We start from the raw sequence: 11,572 nt of genomic DNA on the forward strand, positions 1-11,572 counted from the left end.
AGAGTGGCTGGAAAGCTATTTATTAGGCTGTAACTGAAAATAAAGAATAGATATCAAGCTCACATATGAATTCCTACATCATTGAAGGCAACTTAAGCAGAAATCCCAAACCCTTGTAGTCTGGCTGTGGAATATACATCCAGTTTTCTCTATGACCAGTAGCTTAATCCTATCTGCTGCTCTGTAACATGCAGGCTTCTTCTGAGGTCTCTTGTGAGTATCTTGTGATGACTGTCTGAAGGGGAACATACGTCCAGGCAACTGAATCATGTCGTTTATATTTTGAGACAAGAGAAAATGGCCTCAAGCTGCACTGGGGGGCTTCAGGTTGGACATCAGGAAGAATTTCTTCGCTGAAAGGGTTGTCAGACATTGCAATGAGCTGCCCAACAAGGTGGTGGAGTCACCATCCCTATAAGAGTTCAAGAAATGGCTGGACACAGCACTTATTGCCATGGTCTAGTTGACATGGTGGTGTCCAGCCAAAGGCTGAACTTGATGATACTAGAGATCTTTTCCAATCTAAATGATTGTATGATTCTATGATTAAAATATAAGATACTAAAGGACTCAGTGTACTGATAATTTGGTTATCCAAATAAATATTTAAATTTAAAATAAAGTGCAACTAAAACTAAGTAGGTGTATATCTAAGTTCTAAAATACAATAGAAGGTCTTGAACTCGGTGGGAGCAGTCGATCTGGCTTATAAAGCCATTCCATCTTTAAAGCTCATGAAATGCCTGTTTTGAAGAACAATGATGGAAATAGTGCACTCAGGTTATGGATATATGATCCTCTTCCTATTTTCTAAAACCCCGATAACCAAAGGGTTATTATCCTTCTCTTTCTACCTGATAAGTGAAATAGGATTAAAAAGATTGAAAAAGCATAAAAGAATATAAATTCCTTTCCCCTGTATTCTAATATTCTAATAGTCTTTGAAATTCTAATCATCTTCATGCCTCTAAGACAGAGATAGGTAGAAGAAATCACATAAAGAAATTATAAATCACATGAGACAGTGTCAAACCTCCTCAGTAAGCATTCCTGGGCTAATACAACGCTTCAGGCATCTGGTAAAGAAAGTATGCTTTCCATCACACTTTGTAAAGCTCATCAAGTAATTAGGAATACTCCAAATTTACAATAATTGCAATTGAAAGGAAACACAGAAGCAAAATCTTCAGAACCCAAAATTTCGGGGTAATGGATGGGAGGTGAAAAGACATCATGGATGTTTTTTTCTGATAATAAAATTTCTGATAATAAAATAGGCAGCAATATGAAACTTATTGAAAAGATTCATAATTGGAGTAAAGATGAGGCAGGATTAGGAAACACAAGTTCCTGTATCAACTTAACTGTGTTCCAATGTGGTGAAGGCAAACTACACTCTGTGCCACATTAATTAGCAGAAGCATACCTGGAATATTGAGGGTAGTGATTATTCAGCATTGGTGAGGCCACATACAAGATACTGTTCTGTTCTCCCTGTACAGGAGAGGTGTTGACAAACTGGAATAAATCCAATGTAGGCCACCAAGATGCTTAGAGGGATGAAGTTCTTGCAGTATATGAGGAGAGACAGAGACAAAGAACTGATCTGCTCTACTTCGAGAAGGAAAGATTAAAGGGGGATTGTTTTCTACAACAATTTAACAAAGGACTGCAAATAAAACAGATTCAGATGCTGGTTGTATGATTCTAATTGGAAAAGGCTTAAACTGAGCTGTGGGTGTTTTTTATTTTTATTTTGTTTTTCAGAAGAAAAATAGTGAATACTTAAAAAAATTATAATGTTTGTAATCAGTAAATTTTAGATAAAAATGTGATTCCTTGCTGTTAGATGGACCACATATCCAGTAGCTTTCCTAAGATTAGAGAGGACATGTCATAGTTTTCCAGACTCTGTTGTGGTGCAAATAGTTTCACTATAGCTAACACTGATTTATACTTAGGCTAGAAAAACCCATGTATTTTCATAAACATATATGCTATTGATTTATGGAAATAGAAAAGTGCAGTGGCTGAGCAGGCTGAGGTCTCAGGCTCGCTTGTTATTATTCATGGAAAAAAAGGGACTATTTTACTTTGCCATGGAAAGTGAACAGAGCTGGTAAATACAAACCATCTGTAGCTTTACTTTCAGTATTAATGTAAAGGCTCTTCATCAGATCTGTTATTCATGGGCGAGTTTCATCAGCAGAACTTCTCCAAGGAAAAGTGGGTATATGGCAGAATGGCTCAGGACACAATACATGGATTTAATATCAAAGACTGAGACTATGCTCCACATTGGCTGCTTTCTGTTGCCTTTAAAATAAGTCTGCATGTGTGTGTCTGTATATAAAGTTACATAGTTTTGTTTTGGGTCTTTTGGGGGTTTTGGGGTTTTTTTGGTTGGTTTGGGGGGGCAGTTTGCTTTGTTTTGGTTTTTTGTTTGGTTGCTTTTTTTCGTTTTTTTGGTTCTAGTTTTTGGGGTGATTTTTGAAGTCTATCTGCTCTTTTCAGAAATTTGCTATGATTTTGGAACTGTCCACAATTAAAGCATGTTGTGGAAAACATTTTGTGTTGTTAGCAATTTTCCTCAGTGCAATTTACAAAAATAGTGTAATTTAGTAAGATTTCCTTAAACATTTCAATTGTGCAACACAGAGACTTACAGTCCTCGCTCTTCTCTGTAGCTTTTCCTTTCAAATACTTTGAAGAGCAAGACACTGTTGCTGTGGGAAATCAGGAGTTATTTTTCATTTTATTGGAGAATTGGCTTGCAAGCTTGTCCTTAGGTAAAATATTTTCAACTATTTATCCTTTGAGATGCAAATATCAGCAAACATTCTGTATTAGAAAGGAACAATAAACACCAATGCAAAAAGTGGTATATGACACTGTGCCATACAGTGGGATTTTATTTTCCTTTTCACTTTCCTGAACTGCCCTTCTTTGCTCTTCCCTTGGACTTGTTCCATTATTAATGAAAGGGATATTTTATTCTAAAATACTTTTAATATTAATTATCTTTCTTGACTTCTAATACATTCAGTGAAAGTCTCAGCTCTATAAACATAAAATTAATTCATGTTAAATTCAGATAAGCTACTCTGAAATATTCAGTTTAGATTTTGGTTGATATTCAATAAATCTTGATTAAGAATCAAGGATTCTATTACACTCTTTTCTTTTTGTTTGTTTTTTCACACATTAAGTAGACGCTATAGCATTTTCTTGTTTATTTTAAATTTTTCTGTATATACAAGAGTTTTTACTTATCATTTTTTATATATAGTTCAAGGACAAAATGTCTATATACTGATGAACTAAATTTTGTTAATATTATGCTTGATTTAAAATCTATTAAAATCTATTTTTGAATCCAGAAAATATTCCATTTCAGTCATTCAGGACCATTTGTAAATGATCCCAGACAAAAACATGAGAAATCCATTTATGACAATGAAATCTAAAATCCTCTAAAATGTTGTTCTAGAAGCAATCAGTAAAATCTTCTCAGTTGTCAAAGATGTCTTAATTCTTTGGAGCAAGTTAGAAAATAAATGGGAAAATATGCAGTTCTCAGTGACAGAGGGAAACTGAAGACTTGGGCTTGTTGCAGGTTTATATAAATATTTTGACTTAATGTTTTAATTTTCTGAATGTACATCTTGTGCACTCTGACACTTAGAACACAGGTAAATACAGTTGCATGCATATACCCTAATCAATGGATATTTTCTTACATTATTTCCCATATAACTTTCCTTTCAGAATTTCCTAGCATTTCATTTCTTTAGTGCAAATCTAGGAGCAGGGCTTTTTTGTGTTTCAAAAAAATTCTGCCCAGGCCCATTTAGCTCAGATTCTGTCTTGAGTACATCATAAACAACTTAGACCATTAAGGCAATTTTAATCCTCGAGGGAAGCAGTGAAGCATAATTTTCTTGTTCTTTAGTAAGTTCTACCTAGTAAGATACAACATAAATTTCTTTTAATTGCCACTTTATATGTAGCATGAATATCACAGCTGAAAACAGTTCTTAAAAATAAATTGAGATCATATATCAGCTAGACAACTTGTTTCAGAAAAATCTCATTCTAGAGTTCTCATTTTTTTCTAATTCTTCAAAGCTAAAAATAAAAAAAAGTCAAATCAGATTTCAGTAGATAAAAAAGTGAATTAACCTGAGGATCCTTGAGGGTTCTTTGACATACTATTTGACCTCTAAGAAACTAGTTTGTTTGGGGTTTTTTAACTGTCAGATTTTTGAGGTATAACTGTCCTAAGAAGTTAGGCCCAGGTGCTATGCTGCAGGACTTGTTGCACACCCTTTGAGCTTTAAGAGATAAACAGGCTGATAGTCACGTGGAAGTGCACCAGCTTTCCCCTTGTTCCTTCTTTCCCCATTACACATTTGTAGAAAGGATGGGTGACTGATATCTGTGGTTTTGAAAGCATACAGCACATATAAAAAAATGCAGAAGAAGCGAAAGCATTAGTTCTTTTACATACTTAGACTTTAATGCATCACTAAGAGATGTTAGCATCCTGGTCTTGATCAAAGCAGTTAAAGTATTTTGGTCTGAAGACATTTTAGTGAATTTAATTGACACAAATTACTTTGTAAGGTTAAAAAAATTCAGAAAAATATTATATGGATTTATTGAAGATTCTTCAGATAATTCTTTTTTAAAAAAAATAAAGTGAAAACATTTCGAAAGGCAGACATTAGCAATTTGTCCTATAGTTAATCTTCTGTAGTGTAGACTGTGTTGATGAATCACATGAGTATGTAGGAATATTTCAATTTAGCAAATACATGTCACTAAATAATTCTAAGTTCCAGGGTATGGCACTTAAATAGAAAATTCTAAAAAAACAGCTTTTCCAGATGTTTCCTTTAGTTGTAATTGAAGTAGAGAAAGCAAGTTTCAGAATAATGCTTATGAAAATAGGAATACAGAAACAACATTTATTTATCAAGTCAGAATGACCTAAATAAACCATTCCAGAAAATATTCCAGATGCCACAGCAGTAGCTACTCACCTGAGTCACAACAAAAATCCTTGCCCTCTGCGTACAAATATATTCAGAATGTGTATGTCTGAAGGAGAGTGTAATTTAATGAATTTTAAAGTTCATGTTATTTTGAATGATTTGTCCCTAACTGTTTTGATAGATTCCTTCTATCCTCACTGGCCCCCCCACCCCTTCAAACAGTGATGTACCAAGAATATTAAAGCTGGATATTAAATTAAGTGACCAAATAAGTATTGAATTTATAATTAATGGGAAAGTTGTTCTGTGCTAATTTCGTTACAGTATATTTTTAGATAAATATTGGGAGGTTATTTTGCCAAGTAGGCTCTTTCTTGCTAATTTTCTAGCTTAAACATATTTTTTCACATCAGCAACTTCACAAATACCCTTGAGGGACCTTAATTTCCTTTATCTTTTTTGACAAATAGCAGTTCTTTTTCCTCCCTTGTCCCAGTGATTATTCTCAGACAAAAGCATGAAACTTTCTGAACAAGACAATAACATGATGTTTAGGTTGTTATCTAACCTCATGGTTGTTTTGGACATTCTTAAGTTATTTTATGCTTTAACCTGCTTAAAGCCTAAGAATAGAGTTCTCTTTTACATAAATCTAGGGTCAGGTTAGAATATGCACTGTAAGAACCCTTCGATGCTGTAGTTCAACCCTCATAATTAGAAAAGGATATGATGAGTAACAATAAACAGAGTATGTGTGGCAACAGATACTGGAAACTCAAAGTACCTTACTTATGCATAATTAATTTCATGTTTCCATGTCATTTTTTGCATATTCACAGCAGGCTTAACTCAGATGTTACCAGTCTAAATACTTCCTTTAAGTACCTTTGGTAAGAAAATAAGTCTTCATTAAGAACAGAATTAACCAAGTAGGGGAGGAGGAAAGGGAAAGGGAAAGGGAAGGAAAGGGAAAGGGAAGGGAAAAGGGAGGAAAGGAAAGGAAAGGAAAGGAAAGGAAAGGAAAGGAAAGGAAAGGAAAGGAAAGGAAAGGAAAGGAAAGGAAAGGAAAGGAAAGGAAAGGAAAGGAAAGGAAAGGAAAGGAAAGGAAAGGAAAGGAAAGGAAAGGAAAGGAAAGGAAAGGAAAGGAAAGGAAAGGAAAGGAAAGGAAAGGAAAGGAAAGGAAAGGAAAGGAAAGGAAAGGAAAGGAAAGGAAAGGAAAGGAAAGGAAAGGAAAGGAAAGGAAAGGAAAGGAAAGGAAAGGAAAGGAAAGGAAAGGAAAGGAAAGGAAAGGAAGAAGGAAAAGAAAGAAAGAAAGAGGAAAAAAAAAAAAGAAAAAGAAAGGGACTTATAGAGACACAAAGATCACTCTCAAGTTTGTGATTTAAATGACAATTAGAATATTTTTCAGGATTTCTTCCCCTTTTACAGACTCCAGTGAAGTGAGTAGAAGTTGCATACCAGAATGAAGAGTGATTGGCTTCCTACTATTTTGAACTTCTCTATTGGAGAACCTCGAACTTCTTTTTTTAGTAGTCCTTAGTAAGACGGTTGTAACAGTCATTAATGTTTGTGTAGAAGAAAATATAAGATCCTGAATAAATAAGAGATACTTTAACAGAGAAAATGCAGAAGAAAGGCATGGTCCTAAGACTGAAGTGTTTCCAGAGAGAAGGTACATGAGTGTTGGGTGGAGCTCTGCTGCCACTATTTTTGGTAGCTTTGCAGCAGTGATGAACTGCATGTGAGAGCAGACAGTCTGAGCCTGAACCCTGGCATTCTGAATTCACAAGTGAAAATGCAAAATTAGAGCTAAGTCTCAAACTACTTTTATACTCATTAAATTCAAAATGGGTCATTTTTAATAATGAGATTTTGCAGCTATTTAGTAACTGATCATTTTGCCAGTTTTAATTAATTCCAATTTCAAAGACAAAGTTTTGAATATGCATGGCAGAATTGGAAATTAGGCTTACCTTCACTGGTTTACAGCAATAGTTTATGTGTCACTGGTTATAGAGAATTAGTCCTCTCTCAGAAATTTAGAGTACTGTAGGATCAAGACATGATCCAGGGTAAGTCTGTATTTCCTCTAGAGATGATGGATACTTTCTTTTTATTTTGTGTATTCTCTCAGCCTTCCAGGATTAGCCCTTTACTTTGACCTTCTTCCCGTGTATTGTGAATACTCTGTTGAGAAACAGAAACAGAGATGGAACACCATACATGATATTGTGTCACTAATTTCTGATTTTAAAATAGTTGCCCCCTTGCCCATGATGGCTGTAATGGACTACTATTTTCAATACTGTCTACAGCCCCATCTGCCAAATAAATTACCTTAAAGATTAGCCCAAGAGTCTACAGTTACTCAGCAAAGGAAATTTTTTCAACCAACCAGCTTGGCAATCAAAGAAAGAAGGCTCTGCCTTTACAAGGTAATTTCTACAGCTAGCGGACACACACTTCTCTTCCAGAAAAAGAAAAAAAAAAGGGAATTGACCCATGTGAAGGAAAAAATCCTCTTTTTTAACCTGAACAATGACAGTGATCCTCTGTGTTCCAGGAAAGACAAGATTAGGATATTGATAGAAATTTCTCTGTCTCTGACTTCCTTTAAGAGTTTCTACCCTTTCAGACTGCAAAGATAGCTTTGATAAACACATTCTGAATTTTCTGAGTATGTGAATTCAGAGGCATCACCCGACATGCTCATCTCTTGCCAGAATATACTTCTGAATTTCAACTATAATGGTAAATTGCATTCCCATGTCTCAAAACACAAAAATTATTGCACACAGCCTGAACAGAATTAAAATTAATGAATGAAAGGATAGAAATCCCACTTGGTGCCTGGAGAAATAAAATCTTATCTTGAATGTGTTTTGTTTACTATTGCTGTCCTTACATACATAGTTTTTGTAGTACTTATACTATCTCAGTATACAAGATAATTCTTGCACATCAAGTGAGATATGGTTTTCCTCTAAGGAGTTCCAAAATCTAATTTGTATAGATTAAAAGTACTTAAAGCTATAAATATGATAATGTGACAAGGAAGAAGTATGGCAATTTCATTCAGAGAAGTGTATTTTTAAAATAATTTTAAATACAGATTTTTTCTTTCCTACTCTGTTTTTGTCTTCCAGTACCATGCCCTACACTGAAAAATCAAATATTTCCTTGCTTCCTTCAGGGGTTTTATTCCAGTACAGCACAACATAGTCCAAGGAAAAAAGTTACACAATATGAATCTTAAATGTGTTGAATTCTACTCTCAACAGAGTTTCTATTGCTGAGCTTTGCTTCTGTTGAACAGAGAACAGCAGTGTCCCCATTTCTAACTCTTGGCTGTGCACAGTATGTCCTGAAGTTCTTTTTGTATGTGTGGGCAGGAAAAAAAAGACAGTGTGTATCTTCTAAGGAATATCACATATTCTTTCCTGTGGACCAATCTGTCTTCCCTTGATGGTATCTAAAAAAACCCCTACTCACCTAACTTTCTACTCTCTTTCTAAAGTTTTGCTCCCAGAGAAACATTTCTCTTGTAAAAAGCATAAGCATATCTTTTCAAACTATAGAGATTAATAAAATTAGAATAGCAGTGAGATGTCATTGTCTTCTGAAACCATATGAATATTGACAGAAGAAGAATCTTATTTAAAAATGCTGGGTTTTTTTAAAATCAGGAATAAAGGCCAGATAACTTGAGGTATGAATTAAAAAATATTTCATGTCTCTTTTTAAAAAATAAAATATACTATTTTGCTGTTGGTTGGATTTAGGAGACTAGATGTTGCATCATTTTATTTCCTGTTTATAGAGTATTTAGAATGTCTGGCACATTTGGATGGATGTGGCAGGACATCCCCCCTCTCTCATGGCTGGGCATTTGAAAGTGATAACTCAGGCCAGACTAATACCCAGCAAGGAGCCAGAGAGCTCAGCAGGATGTCACCTCCAGGCCCCCGGAAGTCTGAGACCAAGCCCTCAGTACACATCTTAGTCTGGAAAGCAAATGTGGGAGGAGATGAAAGAAATATTTTTGACCAAAAGACATGGTTGTTGTGTCTATAAAAGCCCACACAATTGTCACAGCGGCAGAAGTCTCTTACACACTCCTCTGGAATGTGTGAGAAGATTTCTCCCCAAAGCTGGATGCAGTTTTGAGGCTACTTTTCCGGAAATTGAGGGAAAAGACTTCGATGTGTACCCCATCAAGAACTGGATGGTAAGAAACATGGAATCCTAAGTTATACTATTTCTTAGCTAGCTCTAATTTTAATGGTACCTTTAATTCTGTGTGTATATACAAGTATCTTCTTTTGTTTTATCCCTGTGTATTAATAGTCTGTTTTGTCTTATGTCTGTTAGTTCCAGGTCTATTAATAAATAATTCATTTTATAATAGACAGAATCAGCCATTATTAAAGAACTTGTGGATGAGAGTGGATTTTGGGGGGCTGGCCACCTTATTAACGTGACTGCCTGCTGCCAGATGGCTGGGCAACAGACAGGAGCTGATTTAAATTTACATCAACCATGTAACATCAAAGGCTCATGGTATTTTCTTTCTCAAGAGGTCATGGCAATATCATATTTTTGCCATGAGAGAAAGCAGCATCACTTTAATGCATAATAGTATGAAAGAAAATTTATATAAACGGTGGCTATGAAAATACACTTTAAAACTGAAAATAATACCTTTACAGCCTACTCATCTGAAAGACAGTTGTTGCATACTCTCAATATTCATAATAGTGAAGAAATAATCTAGGAATAAATCACAAGGCATTTATGTTATTTTTGACAATCCCCTAATCCTGGCATGCATCTTTGCCTTCAGCCATCCTGTAATACTCATTTGGCAAAATGCCAACAACCTAATTCCTACAACCATTCATAATATTGTTATCATGCATTGATTTTTAAAGTGCTTGTTACTCAACCCTCACAAAAGTTATCACCTGAAAGAAAGAATGGTCCAGAGATCTTAAGTTAAGCCCAGGATTTTATCTGAATTCTCTGTTAAAAGTCTGTTCACATGATCTTCCTCAGATGGACTATACCCCACAAAGAGTGGCATCTTGCTTTAACAAATGAGCCAAACCTCTTAACACAATTTTTAATTTCAGACTCAGCCATAGAAGTGTAGAATTCTTAGGAAAGAGCTGGTATTTGCTTTATGGTCCAGAAAACAGTTTAGTTGTGTCAGTTTGAATGACAGACATATCCAGAATTGGAACTACTGCAAGCAGATTTACTTACATGGTTTTTAAACCTGCAATAACTTTGGGCCTATTGCCCCAAACAGCTGAGAGAGATTAAAATGTTAACGATAACAGATAATGAAAACAATTATATTTTACTGTCTTACATTATTATATTGGGGAAAGCTACTTAGACATCCTAAATTTGAGTCTAGCCCGTATAATAGCAGTCTTTTCATTCAGAATTGATATAAACCCAGCCAAACTCTATTAGGAAATAATAGACTGAAACAACAGGTCATATACTGGAAGAATAGATTTAATTCTAAGATTTAAAATAGCTGATGTGAACATGAGGCACTGATTATACATGTTTTTTTTGTGAAAGACAATGGTCATAAAGAGGTTAGGAAGAGCGCAGGTTATGCAGAGGATATGTAACTGGTTGGGAAAAACAAGAGATTTTTGGATAAGGTGGATAAAATTATACTTAGAAAAATTCTACTGTTTGCAGTTTCAGGTTGTTTTTTTTTTAAGGAGCTAATTTACATACACTTCATAACTTTTAAACTTTGTTAGTTTTGTCTTTCTTCTTTTTTATTTCTTTGCTTTTTCTTATATAGTGCAATCCTGGAGCCAGAGATTCTGTACAGTTGTACCAATAACACTGTAATAGCACTGATTCTATATGTACTGAAAATAGATTTGGAATAAAAACAGTAAGTAATTATCATATTATGACTACATTACAAATCTTGATATGAGTAAAAGTATAATTAAAAGTTGAGAACTGGGGAAAGATACAATTTTTTTTAAAACCTTTTTTTTAACTGAATGTTGGAAATTCCAATTTTGGATTTGTACAGATGTATATAGGAAGAATTTAATATGGACTATTCGGTCCAAATTCTTGTTCTGCAGGCTTATCTGTGAAAAGATCATCCTTCTTCCTCCTTAGAAATCTGCAAAAGACTTGTACTCCCCCAGATACAACAAAGCACATGCATACATGCATGCACACTCACAGATCTTATTGCTGTTTTCTTAGGATGTTTGCTTTGTATACTAGAGAATATGAAATTTTTTTTGTGATAACTTTTCTGTAATTATTAAGCTATTATTACAAGATACTTCTGCTGTTCCATGAAAAATGACACAAAAAAAAAAATACAGATGTCCTCTTAATTTTTGTTCATCATATGTGAGGGGCATTTACTAGAACTTCACTTAGTCTACTAGTTTCTGAAATACTTACTCTGTTCGTAGTTATTATACATCTTTCTCTGTTCACTGATGGCATGAAAACACAACCTCAACTGGTCATTTGTTTTCTATTTTTTAAAACCCCTGGAATTATCCCAAAAGAAA

At 34.5% G+C, this 11,572-nt stretch overlaps 1 long non-coding RNA gene across 1 annotated transcript in view; it reads left to right on the plus strand.

The window, feature by feature from the left end:
* Positions 1 to 9,092: 9,092 nt before the first annotated feature.
* Positions 9,093 to 11,572, plus strand: part of LOC108447352 — a 4,232-nt gene continuing 1,752 nt past the window's right edge. The window contains exons 1-2 of the long non-coding RNA XR_001862877.1: positions 9,093 to 9,225; positions 10,828 to 10,923. This is a non-coding gene — a long non-coding RNA (uncharacterized LOC108447352). The remainder of the gene's footprint in view (positions 9,226 to 10,827; positions 10,924 to 11,572) is intronic.

The sequence above is a fragment of the Corvus brachyrhynchos genome, unplaced genomic scaffold, assembly GCF_000691975.1.
Source record: "Corvus brachyrhynchos isolate BGI_N302 unplaced genomic scaffold, ASM69197v1 scaffold83, whole genome shotgun sequence".
NCBI classification, from domain to species: Eukaryota; Metazoa; Chordata; class Aves; order Passeriformes; family Corvidae; genus Corvus; species Corvus brachyrhynchos.